This window comes from Rhinopithecus roxellana, chromosome 3 (genome assembly GCF_007565055.1).
Source record: "Rhinopithecus roxellana isolate Shanxi Qingling chromosome 3, ASM756505v1, whole genome shotgun sequence".
NCBI lineage: Eukaryota > Metazoa > Chordata > Mammalia > Primates > Cercopithecidae > Rhinopithecus > Rhinopithecus roxellana.
The window spans coordinates 116,117,528-116,129,684 of record NC_044551.1 but is presented as its reverse complement, the minus strand read 5'-3'; the positions used below and the strand labels follow the sequence as shown (position 1 = coordinate 116,129,684).

The 12,157-nt window shown below is 37.8% G+C and overlaps 1 protein-coding gene across 4 annotated transcripts in view; it reads left to right on the top strand.

The window, feature by feature from the left end:
* CDC42SE2 (CDC42 small effector 2) overlaps nucleotides 1-12,157 on the top strand; it is a 116,854-nt gene that overhangs the window by 58,055 nt on the left and 46,642 nt on the right. For all 4 annotated transcript variants that reach the window (XM_030926866.1, XM_030926867.1, XM_010381561.2 and 1 more), the window contains exon 2: nucleotides 653-823. The gene's annotated coding sequence lies outside the window, so the exon portion shown is untranslated. The remainder of the gene's footprint in view (nucleotides 1-652; nucleotides 824-12,157) is intronic.

The following is a 12,157-nucleotide window of genomic DNA, read 5'->3' as shown; positions in this document are numbered from 1 at the left end:
GTTATCGCCTTATGGTATATTATATCCTCAAGGCAGAAAAACATGCTTGGCTATGACAAAAATAAAATGTTCCCTGGGAGCTGTTAGAAATACATAGCAGAGTTTGCAAGCTCAGATGCCTGCAGGGTACAGACAAGTAACTGTGAGCCAGGTTGTAACGTAAAGGAGAGTGGCGACTTCTGTGGAGAACTGCAAAGTCCCATCCTCAGGGTTAGTTAGGTGCTAATCAGCTCCAGAAGATTGTTTCCATATGGGAATGTGGGGCCAGTATTGCTAGATATTCTGATTTTTCAAGATAGGTCTGAAATCTGGATTTTCATGTAAAGTCCTGATTTATAAATATAGGCAGTTATCCTTTAACCATGCAGACCAACCTAGTGTGGGTCCACCAAAGGTGTCTGTCTGCTGGATTCTGCCCAGTGGGTAGATATACTGTGGAAGCAACAATAAATTTATATGGTGGGAAAAGTGTGGTGACTATGTATAATAAGCACATTATGGTGTTGAAATGCACGTTGCTTAGGTTAAACATGGTGCTTAGTGAGTCTAGTGTTTGAGTTCAGTCTTTATATGGATCGGTTAATTATAGATGGGGGAGGGGGAATTGCTCTCTGTAGCTTTTTGCCTCCTAATTGCATACTTTCTTTTGCAGATAGGGCCAGTTTTGAGTGTGTGAATTTTTGAGTGAAACCTGGAACCCAAATGAGAAGAAATCTGCAAGGAATAACTACTGACAGTGAATCTGCTGAGTCATCTGTATGCATAATATGGAATGTTCTTAACCCAGAAGTAGCTGAATGTGTTACTCCATTGATGAGGATTGGTAAGTCTGATTATCTCCACTGATAATTAAATAATGTAAACCCTTCCATAAAAAGAGGATGATTTCTTCTACATTCTTAGCATTTGCTGACATTAATTTTTATATTACAGGGGAGGACAGCAGTGCAGTTTAAGGGAATTCTTTATCCCTAACACCATGTTTAATGTCTGATTTCAGAGTTTGGCTTTCTTCTTCCAGTTAGGCACATCCTTTCCTTTGCCTAGGCATTTTTCTCTATTATTTCTTCTTCAGTCCAAGGCCTGAAATATTGTATTTGAAATACTCAGCCAGCGCTGAAATGATGGTCATGATAGTTACCAGCATCCATTCTAATCTTAGTTGTGGTAGGTCTCATTCTCTTTGGGAGTGATTGTTTTAGGAATGGACATGAGAAACAGTTTTGTCCAATGAGAGACAAAAGGGACATCTGCAAGAGGCTTTTGGGGAAATCTTTCTTGCTTTTGAGAAAAGGAAGAAAACAGATGGTCCCTCTTCTCCACAGAGCTGATATTATCTGGATGTGATGTGTGGAAGTGCTGGAGCCATCTTTTTAGTAGCCTGAAGGTGATGCCTTATGTGAAGGAGGGAGAACCAAGGGAACTGGAGAAAAGTAGAACTAGAGTTCCATTTACCATGCCTATAGCCACTTTACCTGAATTTTCTTATTGTTTAAGCAGTTTTGCCTTGAGATTTCCTGTTATTTGCTATAGAAATTATTTAGATTTGATTTCTTCCTTTTTTGATTACCCAAAGCCATGTTTTTTAGTGTCACACACATTTCTACTTGATCATGTTCTTTGTAACCCCTTACAAGCTTTATGAAGTCAAGGGGTATGTTTATATTACTATTGTATCTGACTCTAATACTTCTTAATGATGTCATCAATACATGTTTGCTTAACTGAATTACTTGATAAGTGTTTGAAAAACCAATCCATAGAATCTAATAATTACAGAGATTTTTTTTTTTTTTTAATTCACATTCTTTTCTTTAACCACACTGCTTCCTTCTAGGATTATGAGTGAAATTTGTTTTTTCTTTAAGACTTCCAGTATGTAACACATGTTTAAGTGGTTAGTTCTACTCCAGACAATATTGCCTTTTGTTTTTGTCCAACTTTACCATCCGAACCAGGTTCTCTCCTTCATGTTTGAGTATTAGCTTTCAATCTAATAAATGAAATTTCACTTTCTTCTTTATTATAAAAACAGAATAGTTTGCCTTCTATTTTCTGTGATAATTATAGGAATGGGGGACATCAGTAGTAAGAAGCATAATTCAGGAATAATTTGTATTTGGCTTTGGAATGCATATTCACAGAAAGATTCCCTAAAGTGTGCATCCCCACTCTGTTCTTAAGACTCTGTGTTTGGGGGAGGTGGGGGGAAGTTTGGCAGTGATGTAGTAAGAGGGATCTTGGGCCATAGGATAGATGATCTAGTTGCTTATGTTTTAAAGCTCTGTGAAACAAATCACTTTTTTTTTGGCTTGGCTCTAGATATAAATGTTTTCTTCTATCTTTTCTTTTACATCTTGTTATTATGATCTTGAAAAAGTATGGAATAAGAACCTCTTTTTCTTCTTGAAAATCTATGGTGTTACTTTCAGTTATGGTAAAAGGAAAAAGATAAAAAACCTGTGTTATGATTTTACCAGGTAATCTGGTAGTATATTTTGAATCCTTCAAAAAGAAATTTACATTCAGGGAAGAAGTCACTTTTTTTTTTTTCCCTCTTGTTGAATTCTGATGAAAATCTGGGAGAATACCTTTTTTTTTCCTTCTTCTTTTTTTGAGACAGGGTCCCACTCTATTGCCCAGGCTGGAGTGTGATCTTGGCTCTTTGCCTGTGTATTTGAGCCCAAGATGCTAGGAACCTCTGCCTCCTGGGCTCAAGCGATCCTCCTGTCTCAGCCTCCCAAGTAACTGGGACTACAGTTGTGCACCACCATTGCCCAGCCAATTTATATTTTTTGTAGAGACAGGGTTTCACCATGTTGTCCAGGCTGGTCTTGAACTCCTGGGCTCAGGAGATCTACCTGCCTTGACCTCCCAAAGTATGGGAATTGAAGGTGTGAGCCACCATGCCCAGCCAGGAGAATAACTTTTTAAGAAGATAGAGAAAGTTGTATGATGTGCTTTACCCATCAGTTTAAATGGAGTAGTACCATTATTTAGTAATACAGGAAATTTAAATCATTAAGGTCAGCTTTAATGTGCTGTATTTCATGTATATTTTGTTGGAATGGAACATGTTTCCTATCTAAGGCAGTCATGGCAGGCATGCACCCTAAGCTAGATCAAGCAGAGTGAATCTTAGGATATTTGCTATGAATGCTGAGGATATTTGCTAGGAATGCTGAGATGAAGTCACTTACGTTTTTGTGAATTTTAACCTGAAAACATAGTTATTGAATTCCTGGCAGCTATCTTTTGACCATGAAAGGAAAGTTAATTGATTAAGAAGCCAACACAGAATGAGTAGAGCAGAGAAAAGCCATGCCCTAGTTACTCCATTTGAGCTGCCAGATCAACTCTTCCCTGAAGCTGCTGTACCTGTAAACTTACAGTTGCATGAGCTAGTAAATTTCATGTTTAATTCAACTGGCTTTGGATTTTCTCTTATATTTTTGTGAAAACATCCTAGCTGATACATCCTTCTCAACCCTCATTTGTACACTTGTATAATAAGAACTCAAGGGGACTTATTAAAACTTGAATTGTGAGTTAGGCAAGACCTCTGACACAGATGGTGCAGGTTGGCAGATAATGCATTCTTTTTCTTTCTTTCTTTCTTTTTTTTTTTTTTTGAGACAGTCTTGCTCTGTTGCCCAGACTGGAGTGCAGTGGTGCAATCTCGGCTGATTGCAAACTCTGTCTGCCGGGTTCAAGCAATTCTCCTGCCTCAGCCTCCTGAGTAGCTGAGATTACAGGTGCCCACCACCACGCCTGGCCAAGTTTTTTTGTGTGTTTTTAGTAGAAACAGGGTTTCACCATGTTGACCAGGCTGGTTTCGAACTCCTAACCTCAAGTGATCCACCTGCCTCAGCCTCCCAAAGTGCTGGAGTGAGTTGGGAGTGGAAAGTAGGAGAAAGGTCAATGTGACTTTTACCCCTACCCTCAGCGCCTCACTTCATTCTGGTTTTCCAAACCTATAGTACACCACTAATTTTGAGTTCTTGTATGGAATGGAATTCTAAACCACTTATTTCAGCTGCAGTTGTTTTCTTACCCTAGGGCCATAGAAAGTGGTTTGGAGTATAGTTTCTACCTCTGTGAAGAGATTTTCTTGGTCTTCTCAACAAGGATAAATTTGTATTGATACCTAATATGGTTAGGCTGTTGTCCCCTTGTAGACACAGCTCTCACTCTGTATAATGGCTTCCTTTGCCCCTTACCAAGCACCACTACTCTTTTTTTTTTTTTTTTTTTTGAGACGGAGTCTTGCTCTGTCGCCCAGGCTGGAGTGCAGTGGCAGGATCTCAGCTCACTGCAACCTCTGCCTCCCGGGTTCACGCCATTCTCCTGCCTCAGCCTCCCGAGTAGCTGGGACTACAGGCGCCCGCCACCTCGCCCGGCTAATTTTTTGTATTTTTAGTAGAGACGGGGTTTCACCGTGTTAGCCAGGATGGTCTCAATCTCCTGACCTCGTGATCTGCCCGTCTCGGCCTCCGAAAGTGCTGGGATTACAGGCTTGAGCCACCGCGCCCGGCCCACTACTCTTTACTTTGACATGCAGTATTGCTCAAAAAATGGATCTCTTATAGATAGCAGAATCACCCAAGACCCAAAAGAATAGTTAGAAACTCACCATCGTAATTCAGTATCTGAAAAATATTGTTCTCTTCCAGTCTATAGCATTCCAATAACATTTTAAAAATGATTTTTAAAGATTAGTTGAATCTAAAATTTATAAGGACAACAATAAGGAAGATTATCCAGAAAAATTATTTAAAAGAATGAACATTTAAAAAAGGAACGAGACTGGGCGTGGTGGCTAACACCTGTAACCCCAACACTTTGGGAGGCCGAGGTGGGCGGATCACTTGAGGTCAGGGGTTTGAGACCATCCTGGCCAACATAATGAAACCCTGTCTCTACTAAAAATAGAAAAAAAAATTAAGCCAGGAGTGGTGGCGCATGCCTGTAATCCCAGCTACTCAGGAGGCTGAGGCGGGAGAATAACTTGAATCTGGAAGGTGGAGGTTGCATAGAGCTGAGATTGTGCCACTGCACTCCAGCCTGGGCGACAGAGCGAGACTGTGTCTCAAAAAATAAGTGAATAAATAAGATAAAAAACAAAAGAACTAGTTCTTCCAGATATTAAAAATGTATTCTGGCTGGGCGGCAGTGGCTTATACCTGTAATCCCAGCACTTTGGGAGGCCGAGGCGGGTGGATCATTTGAGGTCAGGAGTTAGAGACCAGCCTGGCCAACATGGTGAAAACCCCATCTCTACTAAAAATACAAAAATTAGCCAGGCATGGTGGTGCATGCTTGTAATCCCAGCTACTTGGGAGGCTGAGGCAGGAGAATCACTTGAACCTGGGAGGTGGATGTTGCAGTGAGCTGAGATCACGGCACTGCACTCCAGCCTGGGCGACAGAGCAAGAGTCTGTCTCAAAAAAAAGAAAAAATGTATTCTAAAATTATAGTAATTAAGACATTATGATTCTGGTAGACAGATCAGTGGTACAGAATTTAAAAAGTCCCAAATTCATATGGAAATTTAGAATATAATGAAAGCACATATCAGATCAGTGGAGAAAATTATTTTTTTTCTTTCTGGCAATATGATAGCTGGGTAGCCATCAGGAACAATCAGATCCTTATCTTCAGAGGAAGAAAATGGATTTTTTCCTCTTTATATTCCTGGAGTTAGGGAAGCCTTCTTAGAAAATGTTTTTTGAAAGAAATGTAGGTATTCTAATGCCTTATTAGAGGGAGTATAAGTTGGCACATTCCTTTAGGAGATTGGAAAATATCTGCCAAAATTTAAAATGCCTACTGAACATTTAAATGTACATGCTCTTTAATACATCAATTTCACTTCTTGGAATTTATCTTATGGTTAAATTCTGTAGCTTTTGGGTTTAGTTCATCATATTCTCACTTATGTGAATATACAGGGTTAGTCTTTGTAGTACTGTAATAGTAAAATATTAGAAACAACTCAACTTCCATCTGTGAAAGATGACCTATATCAGTATGATAAAAATGCAGCCCTTAAAACTTAAAAGAGGCAGTTTTTTAAAGTTACTGATATTAGCTGGGTGTAGTGGCACATGCTGATAGTCCTAGTTATTTGGGAGGCTGATAGGGAAGGATTGTTTGAACTCAGGAGTTCAAATCAAGCCTGGGTAACATGGATCTCATCTCTTTAAAATGTTACTGATCTTGCCTGATTTCTAAGATAAAGTGTTAAGTGAAAAAGGTGCCAGTGATGTATGATGCTACATAAAAATATTTTTAAAAAAGAATATACATATATGCTGGTATATTCATAAAGTATCTGTGAAAGGCTGTGCAAGAAGCTAATATTAGGGGCTGTATTGAGGGAAGACAACTGCGTGGGTAGGATAATGGTGGGAAACTTAATTCTATCATCCCCTCCCCACCAAATCATCAAGTGTCGTACTGGGTAAAAGGAAGAAAAGGATTCACCTAATTTTCATCTTTTTCAATTTGTTAGAATCTCCAGGGGTGAGGTCACCCCCAGTCCACATTAGAAATTTTTTTTTTTTTTTTGAGACAGTCTTGCTGTGTCGCCCAGGCTGGAGTGCAGTGGTGTGATCTCGGCTTACTACAAGCTCTGCATCCCGGGTTCCTGCCATTCTCCTGCCTCAGGCTCCTGACTAGCTGGGACTACAGGTGCTCACCACCATGCCTGGCTAATTTTTTTGTGTTTTTGGTAGAGACAGAGTTTCACCATGTTAACCAGGATGGTCTCGATCTCCTAACCTCGTGATCCACCCTCCTCGGCCTCCCAAAGTGCTGGGATTATAGGCGTGAGCCACCATGCTGGAAGAAAAAAAAGTGTTTTATGGTAGTGGTAAAAGACACATAAAATTTATCATCTTATCCATTTCTGAGTGTACAGTTTAGTAGTGTTAAGTATGTTCACATTGTTGGGCAACCAGTCTCTAGAACTTTTTCACTTTGCAAAACTGAAACTCTGTGCTCATTAGACAACAGATTTTCATTTCTCCCTATTGCCATCCCCTAGTACCCACCTACTTTATGTTTCTATGAATTTGACTACTTTAGATTCCTCATGTAAGTGGAATCATACAGTATTTATGTTTTTGTAACTGGCTTATTTCACTTAGTATAGTGTTCATAAGGCTCATCCATTTTATAGCATGACAGGATTTCCTTCCTTTTTATTTTTATTTTTTATTTTTAAAAGAGATGAGGTCTTGCTTTATTGCCCAGGCTGGCTTGAAGTCATGGGCTCAAGCAGTACTCTGGCATCAGTCTTCTAAGTAGCTGGAAGTACAGGCATGTGCCACTGCCCTTCCTTTTTAAGGCTCAATAATATTCCATTGTATGTTCGTTTATCTGTTCTTCTGTTGGTGGACATTTGGGTTGCTTCTACCTCTTGGCTATTGTGAATAGTGCTAGTATGAATGTGGGTGGGCAAATATGTCTTCAGGGCTCTGCCTTCAGTTTTTCCAAATATATCCCAGAAGTAGATAGGATTTCTATTTTTAATTTTTTGAGGACCTGTCATAATGTTTTCTATAGCAGTTGCACCATTTTATGGTCTCACCAACAGTGCACAAAGATTCCAATTTCCTCACATCTTTGCCAGCATTTATTTTCTGTGTGTGGTTTTTTGTTTTGTTCTGTTTTGTTTTCTTTCATAGTAGCCATCCAAAGGGGTGTAAGGTGATCCCCAATTTTTTTTTCTTTGTTCTTTTTGAGACAGGCTTTCACTCTGTTGCTCAGGCTGGAGTATATTGGACAATCATGACTCACTGCACCCTCAACCTCCTGGGCTGAAGCAATCCTCCCGTATTAGCCCTCCAGGTAGCTGGGACCACAGGCATGTGCCACCACACCTGGCTATTTTTTTTTTTTTTTTTTTTTTTTATAGAGACAGGGTCTCCCTATGTTGCCCAGTCTCATCTCTAACTCCTGGGCTCAAGCAATCCTTCCACCTTGGCATTCAGGTGTTGGGATTACAGGCATGAGCCACTGTGCCCGGCCCCCAATCTATATTTTTAATGTTAAAGTATTTTAATCGTGTATTTCTTCTATATTTAAAAAGCTTATGAAGTTATGAAGTACATTTAAGTTAATGATTTCAGTTTTATTACTAAAAAATACAACTAGTAGCCACTTTTTAGAATTGTATCTCAATGTGCTTTGTTTCTGTAACTTGAAGTGCATGTTTTATAATAAGATCCTCAAGGGATTGTACCTCTATCTCTTTTTTTTTCTTTCTTCTCTTTTTGTATTTAACTACGAGTCACCTAGGGAGCAGACTAGGATATGTATACTTAACCCCAGGTAACTTTTCTAACCTTAATTCTTTTCCCTAACACAGTTAAAATTCTAAGGTTCTGCATGTTAGGATTCCAGTGGTGTACGAACATTCAAAATAATGTGTTTTAATAAAAAACTCTGTGTCATTTTACTTTACATGAGAGGATTTGATCTATTTGTTTACTTTTAATTGAAAATAGTTTTATCTGTATGGTTTTGACAGTTGTATGTTAACTTTTCTCACAAGATGAATTTAATCATAAATTGTTCAAGAGCAAGATCAGTTGTTAAGAATTTTATCCAGAGACAAAAATACATGAGATTCTAGTAAAAAATGGAAAGGAATGTAAATTGTCCTTAAATTTTTTCCTGCTTTTTCAAGAAAATTTTAGGGATGTGAGTGGGTGTTCTACAACAAAATTAATAGCTTATAAAGTATTTTACATTTTGAGTAAATTACTTGCAGCTCTTGTTTTTCTGACTTGAAGTTGCTGACATTATTCTGAAATTGTTATTGTGGAGTATCTGTTTTTTCTTGCAAGTATTCTTTAGAAGTATTATTTCTAAAATCACGTCACTGTATGAATATCCAGCTGTAGCCTATGACTACATCGTGAGTATTAGAAGTCATTTTTAAATAACTTTTGCCAGACCTTAAGGTTCATTACTGTGCAGCTGTCTCCTTCATGGCTGTTTTTATTTGGATATTTAAGGCTGAGCTGCTGTCTTCATTGTATTTGGTGTGTGACTTGGTAGAGAAGGGCACAAGTAGTGGTATGGCTTGGGAAGGGTGGGAGTTAAATCCTCATTGTGAGTTTTGAGAAAAGATAATGAAATCCTTTATATCCCTTTCCATAGACCTGCATTTCAAAGACTTACATTTTAATAAGAATTGGTTGTGCAGCTGCAACCCTGGCAACAAGGCCTAGGAGAAAAGAATTGGGGCAGCATTCCAGAAATCGGGGCAGGCACTGGTCTCATGTGGAGCTGAGCTAATGAAACAGATAAAAATATAAACCATGTAGTAAAAATAAGACCAATACTTTCTTTGGCATAGTAGATACTGAAATTTTTCCACACATATTTTTAAAAAAACCCAAAAGCTCATAAGCTGCATGCTCAATAAGAGTAGCTATATTATCTTCTCCTTTAGGATAAAAAACCCCAGATACTCTTGGAAGTTAATATTTCTGTGAATTATACCCAAAATGTAATTGTTTTTGGCCCATTCTTGATGAAGTCCAGATGTTTTCAAAACATGGGGTACAAAATTTGTCAGATAAAGTTTAGAAACAAGGTGTTAGGTTTTAAACTTAAAAAATCAAATGCTCATATCAGTTTTAATGTAAATTTCTCATAGTTACTGGACTCTTTAGATGCCCTTAAATAATAAAATTTGTTAAATATATTCTCTGAATACTGTGACAATGCCTACATAATCTGTTATTTAACCATAATTTAATTATTACCTCATTGTTACGTGTTTAGGTTGTGTCGGAGTTTTCTGTCTTATAATAAGAAATATTGCAAGAAAACATTTTTGTGTGTATAGGTATTTTGCTTTCTTTTGGACTAGTCAGGTTTCTTTTGGACTAGTCAGGATTGCTTCTGGATTTCCAGAAGTGATACTGATGCATTAAATGTGAAAATTTTGAATACTTTCTAAGAGCACTACCAATCTACACAGCTATTATAGTGTGTATGCAGTTGCCAGTTTCTCTGCTTCTTTATCAACATTGAATATTTGAATAGATAAGAAATGGTAGTTGAATTTTGTGTTTTAATTTTCACTTTTTAAATTAGAAACTTGGAATATTTTAAAAGCAGCTTACCAGCTTCCCCTTTGTGGATTTTAAAATTTGTGTCCTTTTCCCATTTATCTATTGGACATCCATTAGGTGTTTTTTTTTTTTTTTTTTAAGTAGTAGTCCTAAGAATCTCTCAAAATTGAGTGTGGTAAACTTCCTAGTCATTCTTTATACTCATACCAAATGGTATAGTATGTGCCAGGCTCTATTTTAGTCTGAACGAAACAACTGATATAGTTGCAAACTCCTAGAACTAAAGGGACTCTTAAATATCGTGTTCATTTTTTACCCGAGGAAACTGGGATCCCATCTCATTTTATATGATCAGTAATTAACCTTTGAGAATGGTGGCTGAACTGGAGTTAAAATTCTATCAGCATTGTTGTCTCCCTGCTGTTGCATATATCTCTTCTTTCCTCTTCCTAATATGATAATCAGATTTCCCTCTCACTACCCCCTGCTTCTTCCATTGTATTTGTAGATTCCCGTTGGCCTAAGCAAATCAGCCTAATCCTAGTTTTGGTTCAGGGGACCTGTTGGCTCATACCAGTAATCGGTTCAGGAGTGACCAAGTCAGCAAAATTGATCCAGTTAGAGTGTAGTCTTGAATTTTCATTACTGTTAACATCTGAGTATTTTAAAGTTTTCTTAATGTTTTTACTTTTTAATCTGAGTTAGTAATATATTTAGTTTCCAAACGAGATTTTTAAAACCATCTTTTTGTCATTAATTTCTAGCTTTATCCCATTGTTGTAAGATAATGCAGTGTGTATGGTATTGATCTTGTGTTTTGGGCCATGCTTTTTGGGCTGTTATATGACCTGTCTGTGTATATGCTGTGTGCTTATGCAAATAATATGTATTCTCTGATTTTATTGCTTGGATCTTCAACGTATCTGCTTATACTGTTTTTGATCAGTTGAGTGTTAATATTTCCAACTGCAGTTGATTTTAGCTTTTTCTCCCTGCATTTTCTACAGTTGTTTCTGACCTATATTGAGACTTTGTTTGATGTGGATGTGTTCATGATGATTATGTGGTTTTGTTCTACTATTTTTATAAATATGTAGTATCTCACTTTGTCCTTCTTGATTTTTTTTGCCTTAAATTTTGTTACATTTATTTTTTATTTATTATGTTTATTTTTTTAGGGAGACAGAGTCTGCCTATGTTGGCTAGGCTGGTCTTAAACTCCTGGACTCAATCATTCTGCCTTGGCCTCCCAAAGTGCTTTACAGGCATAAGACACCATGGTTGGCCTGCCTTAAATTTTGTTAAGATTGCTATGTTAGCTTTATTGTGGCTCATATTTGTTTGGTTTATCCTTTCTTAAATATTTCTCATATTGCTGTGTCATTTTTTTAACCCAGCATAAAATTTTTTTTATACCAATTTGTCTTTAAATTGGCAAGTTCAACTCATTTACATTATTGTAATTACTGTTCTAATTGGGTTTAATTTTCATACCTTTCCCTTTTGCCTAACTCCATTCCTGCTTTTCATTGGGTAAGTTGAAATTTTTTCTGTTTTTGTTCTTATGATGATTACCTTTTAGACCCATTCCTCAGTTTACTTCTGTATATTTCTTACTTTTAAAATGACTTTTTCTTCCCCTAAATATGACAGATACTCCAGCATTCTCATACCTTCTTTTAAGGTATCTCCTAACTCCCCATCGCCAGTGAGTATATTGCTGGTGTTTTAGATCACTTTTTATGGCTACTAAGACATTTGACTACTTTTACTTTCTTTGTCTCTTTTTTTTTAGAGATGGAGTCTCGTTCTGTCGCCCAGGCTGGAGTGCAGTGGTGCAATCTTGGCTCACTACAAGCTCCGCCTCCTGGGTTCATGCCATTCTCCTGCCTCAGCCTCCCAAGTAGCTGGGACTACAGGTGCCCGCCACCACGCCTGGCTAATTTTTTGTATTTTTAGTGGACACGGGGTTTCACCGTGTTAGCCAGGATGGTCTCGATCTCCTGACCTTTTGATCTGCCTGCTTAAGCCTCCCAAAGTGCTGGGATTACAGGCATGAGCCA